At 40.5% G+C, this 11,849-nt stretch overlaps 1 non-coding gene across 1 annotated transcript; it reads left to right on the plus strand.

The window, feature by feature from the left end:
- The first annotated feature begins 678 nt into the window (after positions 1 to 678).
- Positions 679 to 760, plus strand: TRNAS-GCU (transfer RNA serine (anticodon GCU)). Its single transcript has one exon. It is a non-coding gene; the product is annotated as a tRNA-Ser (tRNA).
- Positions 761 to 11,849: the final 11,089 nt, after the last annotated feature.

The raw sequence follows: 11,849 nt of genomic DNA on the forward strand, positions 1-11,849 counted from the left end.
ACTACGACGTATAACACAGACAGCTAGTGGGAACGTGCTGTATAGATAGCACAGGGAGCTCAGCTCGGTGCTCTGTGACGACCTAGACGTTGGTGGAACGGGCGGAGGGAGGTCCAAGAGGGAGGGATACGTGTATATGTAGAGCTGATTCACTTCATTGTACTGCAGAAACTAACACAATATTGCAAAGCATCTATACTCCAATAAAAATAACATTAAACAAAGGAGGGCTTCTCTTGGCTGGTGGGCATATCACAAAAGCAAATGGAAAGGAATCGAAGAGCAGGGATTCTGGTACCACCCAGAAAATGGGAATCCTGGCAGTTCTGATCAGGAGTGGGGAGATCGGTCCCTCGAATGCAGAATGCAGCGGCACAGGGACCCTGGGAAAGTCCGGGTGGGGGGTGTGCCTCCCTGCCACATACAGCTGGGTCTGCAAGCCAGGGCTGACTTGGGTCCACCAACGTGTGTCAGGCGTGGCCCCAGCTGTTACCAGGTGTTTGCCAGGTAACTTCACCACTCCGAGTGCTGTCCATCAGTTTTGTGGTGGTTGGGAAATTGACTTTAAGACACCTAACTCACACTGGGCTGTGAATCAGGACAAGAGTGATTAGACACATTGCTCTCAATCGCCTGGGAGTACCGCAGGAAGAGGTTGAAGAAGTGAGGCTCACGTGTGACGAGGGGGCCGAGTGGTTACGGCGATGGACTGCTAAGCAATTGTGCTCTGCACGCATGGGTTCAAATCCCATCCTCGTCGGCTGGCTGAGTTTGTGAAGAGTGAATACTCCTCCTTTTCAGCGAGTTAGTTCCTTACTCATCACTCAGCTGAGTAATTCCTTCTAATCCCCCTTTTCTCTGCTTCCTCAGTAACATTTGTCGTGGCTGTGAACTTAATTTGTTAACCGATATGCTTGATTCATGTTTCATTCTCCCACCAAGTTTTCATTCCATTACAAGTTTTGCTGAGCAGGGATTCCCCATTGAGGAAATAACTGAAGAATTAATTGAGGGCCATAGAAAAACATTGCCTAATAAATGTAGAGGAGCTGATAAAATGATCTATAGAGAAATGTACACAAAATTATGGGTTATTTAAGGCATTATCCCGCTAGTTTTTCTCTATGCAGTTTTTAATCTCTATTTTATTTCATAGTAGTTTTACTTTTTATTTATTCACTTTTATTGGCGTGTAGTTCCTTTAAAATGTGTTAGTTTCTGCTGTGCAGCAAAGTGAATCAGTTATATGTATACATATATCCCCTCTTCTTTGGATTTCCTTCCCCTTTAGGTCACCACAGAGCATTGAGTAGAGTCCCCTGTGCTATACAGTAGATTCTCATTAGTTACCTATTTGATAAATAGTCAATCCCAATCTCCCAATTCATCCACTCCCCCTTCCCCCTTGGTAAATGCTAGAGAGGGTGTGGAGAAAAGGGAACCCACCTTACTGTTGGTGGGAATGTAAATTGGTGCAGCCACTATGGAGAACTCTATGGAGGTTCCTTAAAAAAACCAAAAATAGAGCTACCATATGATCCAGCAATCCCACTCCTGGGCATATACATGGAGAAAAGCAGAATTTGAAAGGATGCATGCACCCTGATGTTCATTGCAGCACTATTTACGGTAGCCAGGGCATGGAAGCAGCCTAAGTGTCTATTGACAGAGGAATGGAGAAAGAAGATGTGGTACATATATACAATGGAATATTACTCAGCCAGAAAAAGGAACTAAATAGTGCCATTTACAGAGACATGGATGAACCTAGAGATTGTCATACAGAGTGGAGTAAGTCAGAAAGAGGAAAACAAATATTGTACAATATCACTTACACGTGGAGTCTAGAAAAATGGTGCAGATGAACATATTTGCAAAGAAGAAATAGAGTCACAGATGTAGAGAACAAACTTATCATTTATGTTCTTTCAATGTGTGCATTCCTCAGGATTTAGTCTAAGCCCTATCTGTTCTCACTCTGTGCTCTCCATGTGTGAGCTTTGCACCTGCAATATCTTTAACTAGCTTACAACACTTTCTCAATTTCCAAAATTCTTTGTTCTATTGCTTTCTAGCAAATCCACTTATATGCCCTATAGGGACAGCAGTCTCACCACGAAGAACAGTGAACTCATCCTCTACTGTCAGTTTGCCCTCCTATGTCCTGAGCACAGTACCTCCTTGTTCACAGGTCCCCTGCCTCTCCTTTGTGAGAGCATCACCTACCAACTCGTTAGTTTGCTAGACTTGGCCTTGCACGGAGGGACCTCTCCACATCTTTTCATCCATACCCCTTCTTCTTAAACCCGAGCTATAGAGGGCTACTTAAACCCCATGTGACTACAACACAGAGGCAGAGAGATGCACTAGGTGCCTCTGAAACAGAAAGAGGACACTTAGGAAGATGTCCTTCATCAGAGGAATCATCTAACTTGTTTCGAGAATGCCCTACATGCAGGGGCAGTTTGAAGCCTGTGTCCCTGGAGCCATGGGGAAACAGTGACGACCGAGTTCTCATTTCCATTGCTGGGCTTAGGGGCTCGAGGTCTTCCATGGTCTTCGGCAAAGTCTCTTCGCCACGCAAAGCATCACTGGGAGCCATTATTCTGCCAATAACAGGTGCCAAAGTTAGAACTGGGTGGAAAGAGAACCAAGTGCCCTCGACACTCCAGCACTCTCGTCTGTTGTCGCCAAGCATCTGTTGGGGAATTCCTGCAAAGCCTGTGGTGGGTCTCAGCATCTCGTCCCTCCTGCCTGGGATGGTTTCACAAGTTTGTCCTCTCCCATCAAGCCACATCCTTGGCGTAACGTTCTTCCCCTTGAACTGGCTACGCGGTGGCTGACTTACACCCCATCTCCTTAGGCTGCTTTTACTCCCTGACATAGGCTGATTACATTACACTCCGCTAACAGTCAGCCCAGTTCCCGAGACTCGTTAACTAGCATCCGGCCCCTCGGACTAATAAGGAAGCACCGACCAACTGTGATTTTAATCAACGTTCACCCACTCTTGTGTCAGCTCTCCTGTGTAACATTTTATACACCTCTCTTTCTTTCATCTCTCCTGCACTCCCTCCCTCCCTTCCTTCCTTCCTCCCTCTTTCTTTCTCTCTCTCTCTTTCTTTCTTTCTTTCTTTCTTTCTTTCTTTCTTTCTTTCTTTCTTTCTTTCTTTCTTTCTTTCTTTCTTTCTTTCTTTCTTTCTTTCTTTCTTTCTTCCTCTCTCTCTCTCTCTCTCTCTCTCTCTCTCTCTCTCTCTCTCTCAGAATTAAGAATGATAAAACGCTGACTAGAATCTGACAAAATAAAAAAAATATTTATCCTAAGCAGTGTCATAACTGAGATATACTCTCTAGAACAGGGGATAGAAACAGTCTTATGGAGCTAGATAAAGAACATAAAAGTCATCTAGTGCCAATTCTTACTTGTTCTCAATTTATACACATGTAGCTTTTGTTCCTATTTACTTCTGAAAATATTGACCTCTAGAACACCATGTAAAATAATGAATTTACTCTTCATTTCACTGCTTTATAAATTATTTTCCTCTCTTTCTGAAACACTATCCTCTGCTGTTTGTCTTCTAAAAATATTGTGAGAATCTAACAACTTTCACACCATCTTCGCTGAGACCACCCATAACACCATCATCTTTCCCTTGGGTTGGGCCTCTCACTGCTGCGGCCTCTCCCGTTGCGGAGCACAGGCTCTGGACGTGCAGGCGCAGCGGCCACGGCTCACGGGCCCAGCCGCTCCGCGGCACGTGGGATCTTCCCGGACCGGGGCGCGAACCCGCGTCCCCCGCATTGGCAGGCGGACCCTCAACCGCTGCGCCACCAGGGAAGCCCTCTTTGCGTGTTTTCACTCTACCTCTTGATAGGTATCCCTGCTTCCTGCCTTGATCCACGGTTTCCCATCCACACTCTAACCTCAGGAAGTCAGAGCGTTGCTTTCCAAATCAAAATCAAATTACAGTCATGTCACTCATGCTTAAAATCTTCCAAAACTTTCTATCTCTCCCAGGGAAAAGGCTACAGTTCTTACAGTGATAACAGACGTAAGCGATCTGCTGGACATTCTCAATGTCTACCTTCAGTGTCTGTAAACCTCCCCTCCATCACTCTAGCCCAGCTCTGTGGCTTCTTTGCTGTTCTTTCAATACCCCCGGTATCCTCCTGGCTTACCACTGCTGTTCCCTCTGCCAGGAAATGTTGTCCCTTTTGTCCATTTGTCTTGTCTCTTCATCTCCATCAGGTCTCTGCTCTGAGGTCACGCCGTAACCGAGGCCCTTCCCGAGCGCTCTGTTTTAAATGAATCTTCCTCCTTGATCCCATATTTCCTGTCCTCCCTCATTTTTTTTTTTTTTTGTCTCCAGGTCACTAATCATTTTCTGGCATCCAATTTGCTTTATTTAGATTAAAAACTTTACTTACCATATAAACTTAATAACCTCCATGAGGGTATAAATTCTATTCCATTCAATATCCCCAGACACCAGAAAAGTGCCTGCCCATGAGAGGTGCTCCATAAATCCATTTTCAATTAATAAATGAAGAAATGGATGAAAAGCTTTCTACCTGTTTGGTCCCTTCCCAGCATCACCATCATCCTCTCCCACCTGGGCATTCTTCTCTGTTTCTTTTCTCTGGTCCTTCCCTAGGATTCCAAGCTGTGGCCTTTTTTCTCACTTCATTCCTTCCCCTCTGTGGTTTCATCTCTTCACAGGCGCCAGGGCAGCAGAACTGCTCTCTCTTACTTTAGCTTCAGGACCCTGCATTCGTCCTCCACACCACTGACATGGTGCCCTTTCCAAAACAGTGATATTTTCAGATCATTCTGTTTAAATCACTCGCATTGGTTCCTATTTCCTATATTAAATAATACACATAACTTATTCTCCCCTATAAACCGTCCTTTACAGTGTGGATGTCTCTGAGTTTTCTAAACTCATGTAACCCCCCAGTTTAATCAATAGTATCCTCTACCAACATGGAATTCCACATTCATATTTTGCTATCACTGACCTCAACATCTCTACTGAACTTGCAGTATTAGAAAATAAACATTTTGGACTATAACAAAACTGGATATTTTTGTAAGAAAAAGAATCTTTACAATTAGGTAAAGAATATCAAGTCTTTTTTTTTTCTTTCCAATTGGGGTATAGTTGCTTTACAATGCTGTGTGAGATTCCGCTGTACAACGAACTGAATCAGCTCTATGTACACATGTATCCCCTCCCTCTTGGACTTTCCCCCCCACCCACGAAGGTCACCACGGAGGACGGAGCTGAGCTCGCTGTGCTGTACAGCAGGTTCCCATCAGCCATCTATTTTACACATGGTCGTGTATGTAGGTCAACCCCAATCTCCCAATTCGCCCCTCCCCCACTTCCCTCTCTGTGTCCACATGTCCATTTTCTGTGTCTGTGTCTCTATTCCTACCCTGCAAATTGGTTCATCTGTATCATTTTTCTAGATTCCACATATATGTGTTGATATACAATATTGGTTTTCCTCTTTCTGACTTACTTCACTCTGTATGACAGACTCTAGGTCCGTCCACATCTCTACCAATGACCCCATTTCGTTCCTTTATATAGATGAGTAATAGCAAGTCTTTTCTTGTAAGTCCTTTTAAAAAATGTTGGCATCTATACCTTATATTTTGTGGCTGTGGTATTTATCACACTATATTGAAGAGCTGATGTATATGTGTGTGCGTGTTATCAGTTCAAACTGTGAATAAATTCTGGTCAAGAGCCTTTTCTTATGATACATTCTCAGTACTTATCACCGTACATATGAAATAACCCTATGAATAAGCAAATGCTATATAAAACTCTATCATAACATGTCCTATTTTGATGCATTTAGAAGCAATGGAATTCAGAAGCTATCAATAAATTACATTATAGCAACATAGACTTGTTATATATTGTGGCACAAGCTAGTGTTTTCATATAATTACAGTATATTTCCTCTTGAGTACAGCTTACTTGTGCTGAATATGTCCATAGCTCTCATTTATTTGATGAATTTTATAATTGTTCAGTAAGAGAGACCAAGTGCTTTAAAAAATATATACACTCATTTAAAATTACATATTCGTGTTAGAAAATAATAAAGGTACATACAAAACACCAAAGGCGGCTACATTTCTATCATCCTGAGACATTAAATATTAATACCTGCATTGTATATTTTCCAGTCTCATTTGCAGTCATATTGAGCACAGTATGACTTTGAAACTTTGTAAAAGATTGCCGCCTATAGCCTGAAATATACAGGAGAGCCCATTCTCAAGGCTCTGACCTTTAAGGGTGGAACACTCTTCCATTCATATAGAGAAAAAAAGTTGCAGAACAAAGAATAACATTTATTTTATTGGAGGTTTATAGGAACATCGGGGCCTGACCTTCGTGAACAGACGCAAGAACGAAGGAATCCAATACCAAGAAGTTTGCAACAACTAACCTCGCCCCTCCCTCACCTTGCCTTTAAAAGTGCTTTGCTAAAACCCTTCAAGAAGTTTGAGGCTTTTTGGACTCCACCCACCTGTGTCCTTGCGTGGCCCTGCAATGAACCTTTCTGTGCCCCAAACTCTGACGTTTTGGTTTGTTTGGCTTCACTGCGCCTCAGGCGCAGGAGTTTCATTCGGTGACAACAGGACTTGGGAAGAGTCTTAAGGAATAATCAACACGTGAACAGATGAAAAGGAGAGAGAGTGTCAGGTCCAGCTGCCGGGCGGTTTCACATGTGAAGTATGTTGGTGTGTTTAGGGATGTGTAAAGTTATCAACACCAAGCATATATTGTATGTAATGTCTTTAATTTCTGTTTTAAATAAAATAGCTTCTTTTTTTTAACATCTTATTGGAGTATAATTGCTTTACAATGGTGTGTTAGTTCCTGCTTTACAACAAAGTGAATCAGCTACACGTATACATATATCCCCATATCTCCTCCCTCTTGCGTCTCCCTCCCACCCTCCCTATCCCACCCCTCTAGGTGGTCACAAAGCACCGAGCTGATCTCCCTGTGCTATGCGGCTGCTTCCCACTAGGTGTCTATTTTACACATGGTAGTGTATATATGTCCAGGCCACTCTCTCACTTCGTCCCAGCTTACCCTTCCCCCTCCCCGTGTCCTCAAGTCCATTCTCTAGTAGGTCTGTGTCTTTATTCCCATCCTGTCCTTAGGTTCTTCATGATCATTTTCTTGTTTTAGATTCCATACATGTGTTAGCATACGATATTTTGTTTTTCTCTTTCTGACTTACTTCACTCTGAACATACAGCTTCTTGTTCTCAAAAGACCTGTTCATTTTCATTGAAAATGCCACAGCTCCATTAAACACTAGTTTTCTCATCCTTATCTCACACTTTTCTTCCCTGTATCTTTATGTGTTACCACTTTCCCCCCGTTTCAGAGGCAGAGTTTGGCATGTTCATTACTCCACCTCAGCCTTTGAACCCGTTCTCTCTTGCCTGTCATGACCTCCTTCTTCAAGCTTTCAGCAGTGCCAGGTTTTCTTCAGTGTTGACCTTCTCTCTCCTACATACGTTTCTTTAAAGCAGGCATAAGTCTTTTTAACCTTCATAAATCCAAACTGGATTCAAAGCACAGAATTGCTATTTCCAACTCACGACTAGCTGTCATGAGTTGACTAGTTGTCACTCAGTAACAGACTAAAATCTGGATTCTTAAGCCAAAGATACTGTTTTTTGAACAGATATTATCAGGTTTCCTGTATAAAAGAAAAACTGTAATAGGGAAGAACAAACCTGACTCCATATTGGATCTGCTTCTTTTACTTTAACCTTTATGTTCTATTGTTTTTCCTACAAGTTAGTCACTAACAGGATGTAGCCTATAAGCTTACGGTGTAATGTCCCATCTCTGGGAACCCTGCCTCCCAGGTAATGAGCATTAAGCTAAATACCTTTGTTTAGCTCCCAGGAAACATCCTGACCAGGCCCACCTGTGAATGGCTGCAGGAAGGAAGACATGAACACCTCCCCTCTGCAGTCTGGCTGGAACCAGGAAAGATTTACAACAACTCGTTGCTTTTTTCTTGCTTTTCCTCCTCACCTCCCCCTCTTCGCTCTATAAGAGAAACTAGCCTCCAAACCCAGGCAAGATGGCTCTTTGGGACACTAGTCTACCATCCTTTCAGTCTGCTGGCTTTCTGAATAAAAGTGTTATTCTTTGTCCCAATGAATTCTCCCTCCATGTATTGGCCTGTTGTGCAACAAGCAGTAGGGGCTTGTACTCAGTAACAATATCCCATCCCAGGAAACTGCCTTTAGCATGGGAAACATTTGGGAATGGTATGTATGTTGTTGCCATCTTCCAGGGGCGTATATCATTACACCACTTGGGAGGGACAGGACAAGACGAAATATTTATTTTATGCTGGCAAAGTTAGCTTCTCAGCTCTTTTCCAGCAAGCATGATGGTATACTCTAGGTCAGATATAATACTATCTTCAGATTCCAGAGGCTTATCGTTTGAATAGTTTTTTAAGCCACAAAATCACTGAACTCCACTTGGTCTTTAATTCCTTGCTATCTGCCTTCTTGGACAGGAGTCCACCTATGTCTTCTCAATTGGTTTCCACAGCGCTGCGCCATCCTGGTTTGCCTCGGGTGACTCAAAACTCCTCTAATCCTTAAATGTCTTTATATTTTTCATGCTATAAAATCAATTTTTTAACCTCTACTTTTTCCATCTTCTTATTCAGTAAATTAGTCTATTTCCACGAAGAGTGACCCTCTCTGTACAAATACATCTCAAATCCTCTTCTAATCTTAACTTCATACTAATTTCACATCTTTCTTATTACATACTCTACAGTTTATTTTGGATGTTACTCTATTAAACATAATTAGGGTTCCCATAAAATTTATCATCCAGACCATGACATTTTTGAGAAAGAGAATAGTTTAATAAAGCCTTGTTTAATTATTAAGACTTATTTAATTATATCTGGACAACAGATGTCAACTGGACTGACACAGGTACCCTGGACAAATGGTCAACCTGCCTAAAATTCATCAGTGTCCCTACCAACCAGCCTGCCTCTGAGTCCTACACCACTCCTGGTGTCAGATGCAGCAGTCTACTTGATTACGCAGATAACGATCATGAGAAAACAAAATGACCACCCCCCCCCAAAAAAAAAATAAACTGCTGAATTAGAAGTATAAACAAATGAATATTTTGCAAAAGACATTTTATTCCTTCTCTGAAGACAATATGAGCACCAGAGCCGTACACCACACAAATCCAAGGATGCCAGAGTTGTACGTGATAAAATGTTCTCTCTGATATTATGAGTGCTCTGCTAAATAATTATGTTTATTTCAGAGAGCATGATGGAAATCCATCGAAAACATCGCTATAAAAGCAATCACATGTTCTGTCGAAAAAATGAATATGTAGCAATTCTAAAAACAGCAGCGTCCCAAAGTAAAGACAAATGTATTTTGCTGTAACTATTTCAAATCGTTTTGTTCTCTAGTTTTGAAGTAATGTGTTTTTGCAGTGAAGGAACGGTAACAGAACACTAGCAAGTAAAGTGAGAGCACCAAATATAATTTGAGAGCTGGAATTTAATTTTCCTGTTAGGTCATGTACAGATGAGTTGGTATGTCGTAAGAAAAATCAAAATGCGTTTGGAAACTGCATTTCAATTGCAAAAAAGAAGGTCATAACCCGGAAGGCAAGGTTTACAGTAACCAAGATTAAGTTCTAAGGTTAATTTTCAATTTTTCCATGGGCTTAGTGAATAGGAATCTTTAAATGGTAGTAAGAATATTGCTTCTTGGTAGGAATATTACATCTGATTTCATATGCTTCTATGAACAAGTAGATCAGAAATTTAATGCTTCAGTTGATACAAATTATAGTAGTAGCACATTCTTCTTGTCACTAAATCCTAAAAATAAAAGAAATAAATAATTTATTTAAATAAACAAAGGGAATTTGCTAAAATATTGTCACTACATTGCTTTTAGCAAGTCAGTCAGTTTTGGCTGAAGGCTACTTCTGTACATTTTTTGGTGATAACTTTTAAAAAAGTGTGGCTATGAACTCTCTCTGTTTTCTCATAACACTTTGGATAGTCCATAGATGACAGTCATAGAAGAACTAGGCAGAAATTAAGACCAATAATTATTTTAATTCACCTCTACTCATGAATAATTAAGAACCTACTATCAAAATATGACTTGAGTTCCCTTTTTTCTTTTTCACAGGAAAAACATATCAAAATTTAAAGAGCAAAGCCGGCATATTCTATAATAAATAATTAATGTCATTTGATCCTTTAACTTTGATCGATTATTCTAGTTAATTATAATTATACCTTGTAGGATTAGTTCTTTAATCTTTCCTAGAGTATTGTATATTAGTGGGTGCCTAAAATTGTTCTATTTGCTCTCTAGAATTTTGAGTACTACCATGTTTCGTTGAGGTGAAAGTTACATAACATAAAATTAACTATTTTAAATTGAACGATTCAGGGGCATTTAGTGCATTCCCAATGTTGCGCAACCACCACTTCTGTGCAGTTCAAAAATTTTACATAATTCTAAAAGTTAACCCCATACCCAATAAATAGTTGCTTTCCATTCCTCCTCCCCCTAAACCCTGACAACCACCAATTTCTTTTCTCTTTCTACAAATTTGCCTATTCTAGATATTTCACATAAGTGGAATCATGCAGTATGTGATTTTGCATATGGCTTTGTCTACTTAGTACGTTTTTGAGGTTAATCCACTTTGTAGTATACATTGTCATTTTATTTCTTTTTATGGCTGAATAAATTTTATTGTATGGCGATACCATTTTTTTAAAAAATCCATTCATCCACTGAAGAGCATCTATGTTGTTTCCACTTTTGGGGGCTACTGCGAATACTGTCATTCAAGTACGATTATCTGTGAACATTCATGTAGGAGCATTTGAGTACCTGTTTTCAGTTCTTTGGGGTTGAGTACTACTTTTACCGGGCCATGCTGTACGACCAACCATCCAGGTTTGCCAGGGACTGTGGGATTTTTCAGGGCTAAAACACAAAACCAGTGCCCAGGCAAACCAGAGCAGTCAAACTGGGGAAGTCTTTATGGATCTTCCAAAGTGGAATTAAGTATAATATCCAGAAATAATGATTTCTACTATTGGTAAGCTGCATTTCATCACAGCTTGCCTTGCACTAGACCATGAGGCTCTGGATCCGTTTATGTCGGAGACTTAAAGCATCTAGCACACTGCTCAGTAACGATTTGGCGGTTACATTTGCAGTAAGTTTAAATGAAATTCTTAAAAAAGTATTTGAGAAGAAATTTGTTGGTTAATAACATGTACTACTTTAGAGCCGTACTGCCTACGTTCAGCTCCCAGGTCAGTAAGTTATTGACCCAGAGTAAGTGCACTCAAAACGTCTTTATTATTAAAGGTTAAAGTATTTACATTCATGGAAAAGGGACAGCAAGAATAAGGAAAACATCTTTTCATATACATTCATTTCATATAATTTTTCATATTTATATTTTTTTCATACTTTTTTCCACAACTACATAAATAAGTGAAACTTTAAAGCATTTTCCTCCCTGAGATCACATGAAGTGTATTAAGAGTTGTAGTTTTTCACAATCTATGCTTAATCACTTAACGTGTATTTTTCTTCTTGAGAATGCCAATTTTTCTAACATAGAAGGAAATGGGCAAAGGTCATCAATGTAATGATTAAAACCAATCATTGATGGGCATTTAGAAGCCTAATTAAGTAAAACAGACACAGGTCAGTAACTTAGATTTGAAAGGCATTTGATCTGTTTAATGAT

Source organism: Kogia breviceps, chromosome 6 (genome assembly GCF_026419965.1).
Source record: "Kogia breviceps isolate mKogBre1 chromosome 6, mKogBre1 haplotype 1, whole genome shotgun sequence".
Classification (NCBI taxonomy): Eukaryota; Metazoa; Chordata; class Mammalia; order Artiodactyla; family Physeteridae; genus Kogia; species Kogia breviceps.